The sequence below is a fragment of the Schistocerca gregaria genome, unplaced genomic scaffold (assembly GCF_023897955.1).
Source record: "Schistocerca gregaria isolate iqSchGreg1 unplaced genomic scaffold, iqSchGreg1.2 ptg000470l, whole genome shotgun sequence".
NCBI lineage: Eukaryota > Metazoa > Arthropoda > Insecta > Orthoptera > Acrididae > Schistocerca > Schistocerca gregaria.
Window position 1 is genome coordinate 4,200,988 of NW_026061884.1, and position 8,318 is coordinate 4,209,305.

General features: G+C 46.5%; 1 non-coding gene across 1 annotated transcript; it reads right to left on the reverse strand.

The window, feature by feature from the left end:
- Window positions 1-5,143: 5,143 nt before the first annotated feature.
- Trnai-aau (transfer RNA isoleucine (anticodon AAU)) lies at window positions 5,144-5,215 on the reverse strand. Its single transcript has one exon. It is a non-coding gene; the product is annotated as a tRNA-Ile (tRNA).
- Between the last annotated feature and the right edge of the window lie 3,103 nt (window positions 5,216-8,318).

Here is an 8,318-nt window from a genome sequence, read left to right on the forward strand (position 1 = left end):
CCTGTAATCTTCAGAGCCGAAGTCCGACGCCTTATCCATTAGGCCACACGGTCACTGACGACCAACATTTACATGTATACGACTCATCTCGAAACGCTCACACCCCTGAGGATTTGTGTTTTCGTTCTACACAGCCGCTGCCCCTTGCTCTTTCCCACCCATTCGTTACATTCAACCTCTGACGAAACCGACCAAATATAGACTGAGAAACAAGACCACACAATTTGTGCATTCGGAATCGAAGGCAGGCAGTCCCTCGCCGCATTTGCTACGATGGCCATTTGCTACTTCTGCAGAAGCGGCGGCGACGACGACGACGACGACGAAGATCGCGAGAGACTCTGAGATATGTGAGAAATACATCTATAAAATGTAATTCAGACTGCCTCGTCCCACCTTATGCTGTACCGCTTTGGCAAATGCTTTATCTGCGCCATTCGCCTTAATCACATCTGAGAGTAAATCTTAAAAAAACGCCTGTCGCTAATTGTTCGTCATCACAGGTACTGTTTGCTATACGGCCACGACGCGCAACTGATTTCCGAAATTCATCTTTCTCCTGTGAGGATGGGACTTACGACCCCTGGTTTATTAGACCAGTGCTCTACCACTGAGCTAAAGAGGCGCGGCCTAGCGGTACTCTTGGGTACTTCGTCCTTACGGTCGTCTGCATCATCAGACTTTAGGCGACAACAATTCATATTATCGGCTAATATTTGCAGCTATGGCGACAAATTACTGCTTGGCTACACATCTGACACGTAACCGATGTGCTCTCCAAACCACAACACTTGCATTTCAGAACATGTCTTTTACACATGTCTACAAAATCACCTTCACCTTCAAATACAGTTTCCTTGCGACTGACAGAGACGTAGGCAAAGTTTAAAGTTGCTATTTCCATTAAATCTCGTTAATCAGAAAAACGGTAATTTACACCTGCAGCGGAACAAAATTCCGTTCCGCCCAGCGTCTGGCTCGAACCCACGACCCTGGGAATAAGAGTCTGACGCTCTACCGACTGAGATAGCCGGCTACCTCGGTGAATACTTGCCGGGTAGCACGTCACACAGTACTCGTTTGGGTTGGGTGGTCCCATACAGAATCTCTCCATGCTGCCTAATGTTTTCCTAACGTCACACTCGTCACGTACTTCACTTTTATGTCATAATCATTTCTGAGAGGCAAAGAAATTGCATGACAACAAGCAGAGCTAGTGGCGTCAAAATTAACACACATACTTTATGTGACTCAAAAGCCGAACGAGTTACTTTCCGACGTTGTTTTAGATGTGCAAGTGCCAGTCAAAACTCGCGGTGTCGGCACTCTGCCGACCATTTCGTTAGTTAACACCGGTCTTGCTGTGTGTGTTTCAAGCTCAAGAGCATCTCCAAGCAAAAAATGGTCAACAGCAACATTCAGACGGTTTCGTACTGCTCAATTGCTACATTAAAACGGTATGTTTCTTTTTCAGAACTGGAAAAACACAAGTGTGACAGCATTCGAACCTGTAATCTTCAGATATGAAGTCCGACGCCTTATCCATTAGACCACACGGTCACTGACGATCAACATTTACATGTATACGACTCATCTCGAAACGCTCACACCCCTGAGGATTTGTGTTTTCGTTCTACACAGCCGCTGCCCCTTGCTCTTTCCCACCCATTCGTTACATTCAACCTCTGACGAGACCGACCAAATATAGACTGAGAAACAAGACCACACAATTTGTGCATTCGGAATCGAAGGCAGGCCGTCCCTCGCCGCATTTGCTACGATGGCCATTTGCTACTTCTGCAGAAGCGGCGGCGGCGACGACGACGACGACGACGACGACGACGACGAAGATCGCAAGAGACTCTGAGATATGTGAGAAATACATCTTTAAAATGTAATTCAGACTGCCTCGTCCCACCTTATGCTGTACCGCTTTGGCAAATGCTTTATCTGCGCCATTCGCCTTAATCACATCTGAGAGTAAATCTTAAAAAAACGCCTGTCGCTAATTGTTCGTCATCACAGGTACTGTTTGCTATACGGCCACGACGCGCAACTGATTTCCAAAATTCATCTTTCTCCTGTGAGGATGGGACTTACGACCCCTGGTTTATTAGACCAGTGCTCTACCACTGAGCTAAAGAGGCGCGGCCTAGCGGTACTCTTGGGTACTTAGTCCTTACGGTCGTCTGCATCATCAGACTTTAGCTGACAACAATTCATATTATCGGCTAATATTTGCAGCTATGGCGACAAATTACTGCTTGGCTACACATCTGACACGTAACCGATGTGCTCTCCAAACCACAACACTTGCATTTCAGAACATGTCTTTTACACATGTCTACAAAATCACCTTCACCTTCAAATACAGTTTCCTTGCGACTGACAGAGACGTAGGCAAAGTTTAAAGTTGCTATTTCCATTAAATCTCGTTAATCAGAAAAACGGTAATTTACACCTGCAGCGGAACAAAATTCCGTTTCGCCCAGCGTCTGGCTCGAACCCACGACCCTGGGATTAAGTGTCTGACGCTCTACCGACTGAGATAGCCGGCTACCTCGGTGAATATCTGCCGGGTAGCACGTCACACAGTACTCGTTTGGGTTGGGTGGTCCCATACAGCATCTCTACATGCTGCCTAATGTTTTCCTAACGTCACACTCGTCACGCACTTCACTTTTATGTCATAATCATTTCTGAGAGGCAAAGAAATTGCATGACAACAAGCAGAGCTAGTGGCGTCAAAATTAACACACATACTTTATGTGACTCAAAAGCCGAACGAGTTACTTTCCGACGTTGTTTTAGATGTGCAAGTGCCAGTCAAAACTCGCGGTGTCGGCACTCTGCCGACCATTTCGCTAGTTAACACCGGTCTTGCTGTGTGTGTTTCAAGCTCAAGAGCATCTCCAAGCAAAAAATGGTCAACAGCAACATTCAGACGGTTTCGTACTGCTCAATTGCTACATTAAAACGGTACGTTTCTTTTTCAGAACTGGAAAAACACAAGCGTGACAGCATTCGAACCTGTAATCTTCAGATATGAAGTCCGACGCCTTATCCATTAGACCACACGGTCACTGACGATCAACATTTACATGTATACGACTCATCTCGAAACGCTCACACCCCTGAGGATTTGTGTTTTCGTTCTACACAGCCGCTGCCCCTTGCTCTTTCCCACCCATTCGTTACATTCAACCTCTGACGAGACCGACCAAATATAGACTGAGAAACAAGACCACACAATTTGTGCATTCGGAATCGAAGGCAGGCCGTCCCTCGCCGCATTTGCTACGATGGCCATTTGCTACTTCTGCAGAAGCGGCGGCGGCGACGACGACGACGACGACGACGACGACGACGACGACGACGACGACGACGAAGATCGCGAGAGACTCTGAGATATGTGAGAAATACATCTATAAAATGTAATTCAGACTGCCTCGTCCCACCTTATGCTGTACCGCTTTGGCAAATGCTTTATCTGCGCCATTCGCCTTAATCACATCTGAGAGTAAATCTTAAAAAAACGCCTGTCGCTAATTGTTCGTCATCACAGGTACTGTTTGCTATACGGCCACGACGCGCAACTGATTTCCGAAATTCATCTTTCTCCTGTGAGGATGGGACTTACGACCCCTGGTTTATTAGACCAGTGCTCTACCACTGAGCTAAAGAGGCGCGGCCTAGCGGTACTCTTGGGTACTTCGTCCTTACGGTCGTCTGCATCATCAGACTTTAGCTGACAACAATTCATATTATCGGCTAATATTTGCAGCTATGGCGACAAATTACTGCTTGGCTACACATCTGACACGTAACCGATGTGCTCTCCAAACCACAACACTTGCATTTCAGAACATGTCTTTTACACATGTCTACAAAATCACCTTCACCTTCAAATACAGTTTCCTTGCGACTGACAGAGACGTAGGCAAAGTTTAAAGTTGCTATTTCCATTAAATCTCGTTAATCAGAAAAACGGTAATTTACACCTGCAGCGGAACAAAATTCCGTTTCGCCCAGCGTCTGGCTCGAACCCACGACCCTGGGATTAAGTGTCTGACGCTCTACCGACTGAGATAGCCGGCTACCTCGGTGAATATTTGCCGGGTAGCACGTCACACAGTACTCGTTTGGGTTGGGTGGTCCCATACAGCATCTCTACATGCTGCCTAATGTTTTCCTAACGTCACACTCGTCACGCACTTCACTTTTATGTCATAATCATTTCTGAGAGGCAAAGAAATTGCATGACAACAAGCAGAGCTAGTGGCGTCAAAATTAACACACATACTTTATGTGACTCAAAAGCCGAACGAGTTACTTTCCGACGTTGTTTTAGATGTGCAAGTGCCAGTCAAAACTCGCGGTGTCGGCACTCTGCCGACCATTTCGCTAGTTAACACCGGTCTTGCTGTGCGTGTTTCAAGCTCAAGAGCATCTCCAAGCAAAAAATGGTCAACAGCAACATTCAGACGGTTTCGTGCTGCTCAATTGCTACATTAAAACGGTATGTTTCTTTTTCAGAACTGGAAAAACACAAGCGTGACAGCATTCGAACCTGTAATCTTCAGAGCCGAAGTCCGACGACTTATCCATTAGGCCACACGGTCACTGACGACCAACATTTACATGTATACGACTCATCTCGAAACGCTCACACCCCTGAGGATTTGTGTTTTCGTTCTACACAGCCGCTGCCCCTTGCTCTTTCCCACTTATTCGTTACATTCAACCTCTGACGAGACCGACCAAATATAGACTGAGAAACAAGACCACACACTTTGTGCATTCGGAATCGAAGGCAGGGCGTCTCTCGCCGCATTTGCTACGATGGCCATTTGCTACTTCTGCAGAAGCGGCGGCGGCGACGACGACGACGACGACGACGACGACGACGACGACGAAGATCGCGAGAGACTCTGAGATATGTGAGAAATACATCTATAAAATGTAATTCAGACTGCCTCGTCCCACCTTATGCTGTACCGCTTTGGCAAATGCTTTATCTGCGCCATTCGCCTTAATCACATCTGAGAGTAAATCTTAAAAAAACGCCTGTCGCTAATTGTTCGTCATCACAGGTACTGTTTGCTATACGGCCACGACGCGCAACTGATTTCCAAAATTCATCTGTCTCCTGGGAGGATGGAACTTACGACCCCTGGTTTATTAGACCAGTGCTCTACCACTGAGCTAAAGAGGCGCGGCCTAGCGGTACTTTTGGGTACTTCGTCCTTACGGTCGTCTGCATCATCAGACTTTAGCTGACAACAATTCATATTATCGGCTAATATTTGCAGCTATGGCGACAAATTACTGCTTGGCTACACATCTGACACGTAACCGATGTGCTCTCCAAACCACAACACTTGCATTTCAGAACATGTCTTTTACACATGTCTACAAAATCACCTTCACCTTCAACTACAGTTTCCTTGCGACTGACAGAGACGTAGGCAAAGTTTAAAGTTGCTATTTCCATTAAATCTCGTTAATCAGAAAAACGGTAATTTACACCTGCAGCGGAACAAAATTCCGTTTCGCCCAGCGTCTGGCTCGAACCCACGACCCTTAGATTAAGTGTCTGACGCTCTACCGACTGAGATAGCCGGCTACCTCGGTGAATACTTGCCGGGTAGCACGTCACACAGTACTCGTTTTGGTTGGGTGGTCCCATACAGCATCTCTCCATGCTGCCTAATGTTTTCCTAACGTCACACTCGTCACGTACTTCACTTTTATGTCATAATCATTTCTGAGAGGCAAAGAAATTGCATGACAACAAGCAGAGCTAGTGGCGTCAAAATTAACACACATACTTTATGTGACTCAAAAGTCGAACGAGTTACTTTCCGACGTTGTTTTAGATGTGCAAATGCCAGTCAAAACTCGCGGTGTCGGCACTCTGCCGACCATTTCGCTAGTTAACACCGGTCTTACTGTGTGTGTTTCAAGCTCAAGAGCATCTCCAAGCAAAAAATGGTCAACAGCAACATTCAGACGGTTTCGTACTGCTCAATTGCTACATTAAAACGGTATGTTTCTTTTTCAGAACTGGAAAAACACAAGCGTGACAGCATTCGAACCTGTAATCTTCAGAGCCGAAGTCCGACGCCTTATCCATTAGGCCACACGGTCACTGACGACCAACATTTACATGTATACGACTCATCTCGAAACGCTCACACCCCTGAGGATTTGTGTTTTCGTTCTACACAGCCGCTGCCCCTTGCTCTTTCCCACCCATTCGTTACATTCAACCTCTGACGAGACCGACCAAATATAGACTGAGAAACAAGACCACACAATTTGTGCATTCGGAATCGAAGGCAGGCAGTCCCTCGCCGCATTTGCTACGATGGCCATTTGCTACTTCTGCAGAAGCGGCGACGACGACGACGACGACGACGACGACGACGACGACGAAGATCGCGAGAGACTCTGAGATATGTGAGAAATACATCTATAAAATGTAATTCAGACTGCCTCGTCCCACCTTATGCTGTACCGCTTTGGCAAATGCTTTATCTGCGCCATTCGCCTTAATCACATCTGAGAGTAAATCTTAAAAAAACGCCTGTCGCTAATTGTTCGTCATCACAGGTACTGTTTGCTATACGGCCACGACGCGCAACTGATTTCCAAAATTCATCTTTCTCCTGGGAGGATGGAACTTACGACCCCTGGTTTATTAGACCACTGCTCTACAACTGAGCTAAAGAGGCGCGGCCTAGCGGTACTTTTGGGTACTTCGTCCTTACGGTCGTCTGCATCATCAGACTTTAGCTGACAACAATTCATATTATCGGCTAATATTTGCAGCTATGGCGACAAATTACTGCTTGGCTACACATCTGACACGTAACCGATGTGCTCTCCAAACCACAACACTTGCATTTCAGAACATGTCTTTTACACATGTCTACAAAATCACCTTCACCTTCAAATACAGTTTCCTTGCGACTGACAGAGACGTAGGCAAAGTTTAAAGTTGCTATTTCCATTAAATCTCGTTAATCAGAAAAACGGTAATTTACACCTGCAGCGGAACAAAATTCCGTTTCGCCCAGCGTCTGGCTCGAACCCACGACCCTGAGATTAAGTGTCTGACGCTCTACCGACTGAGATAGCCGGCTACCTCGGTGAATACTTGCCGGGTAGCACGTCACACAGTACTCGTTTGGGTTGGGTGGTCCCATACAGCATCTCTCCATGCTGCCTAATGTTTTCCTAACGTCACACTCGTCACGTACTTCACTTTTATGTCATAATCATTTCTGAGAGGCAAAGAAATTGCATGACAACAAGCAGAGCTAGTGGCGTCACAATTAACACACATACTTTATGTGACTCAAAAGCCGAACGAGTTACTTTCCGACGTTGTTTTAGATGTGCAAATGCCAGTCAAAACTCGCGGTGTCGGCACTCTGCCGACCATTTCGCTAGTTAACACCGGTCTTGCTGTGTGTGTTTCAAGCTCAAGAGCATCTCCAAGCAAAAAATGGTCAACAGCAACATTCAGACGGTTTCGTACTGCTCAATTGCTACATTAAAACGGTATGTTTCTTTTTCAGAACTGGAAAAACACAAGCGTGACAGCATTCGAACCTGTAATCTTCAGAGCCGAAGTCCGACGCCTTATCCATTAGGCCACACGGTCACTGACGACCAACATTTACATGTATACGACTCATCTCGAAACGCTCACACCCCTGAGGATATTTGTTTTCGTTCTACACAGCCGCTGCCCCTTGCTCTTTCCCACCCATTCGTTACATTCAACCTCTGACGAGACCGACCAAATATAGACTGAGAAACAAGACCACACAATTTGTGCATTCGGAATCGAAGGCAGGCCGTCCCTCGCCGCATTTGCTACGATGGCCATTTGCTACTTCTGCAGAAGCGGCGGCGACGACGACGACGACGACGAAGATCGCGAGAGGCTCTGAGATATGTGAGAAATACATCTATAAAATGTAATTCAGACTGCCTCGTCCCACCTTATGCTGTACCGCTTTGGCAAATGCTTTATCTGCGCCATTCGCCTTAATCACATCTGAGAGTAAATCTTAAAAAAACGCCTGTCGCTAATTGTTCGTCATCACAGGTACTGTTTGCTATACGGCCACGACGCGCAACTGATTTCCAAAATTCATCTTTCTCCTGGGAGGATGGAACTTACGACCCCTGGTTTATTAGACCAGTGCTCTACCACTGAGCTAAAGAGGCGCGGCCTAGCGGTACTCTTGGGTACTTCGTCTTTACGGTCGTCTGCATCATCAGACTTTAGCTGACAACACTTC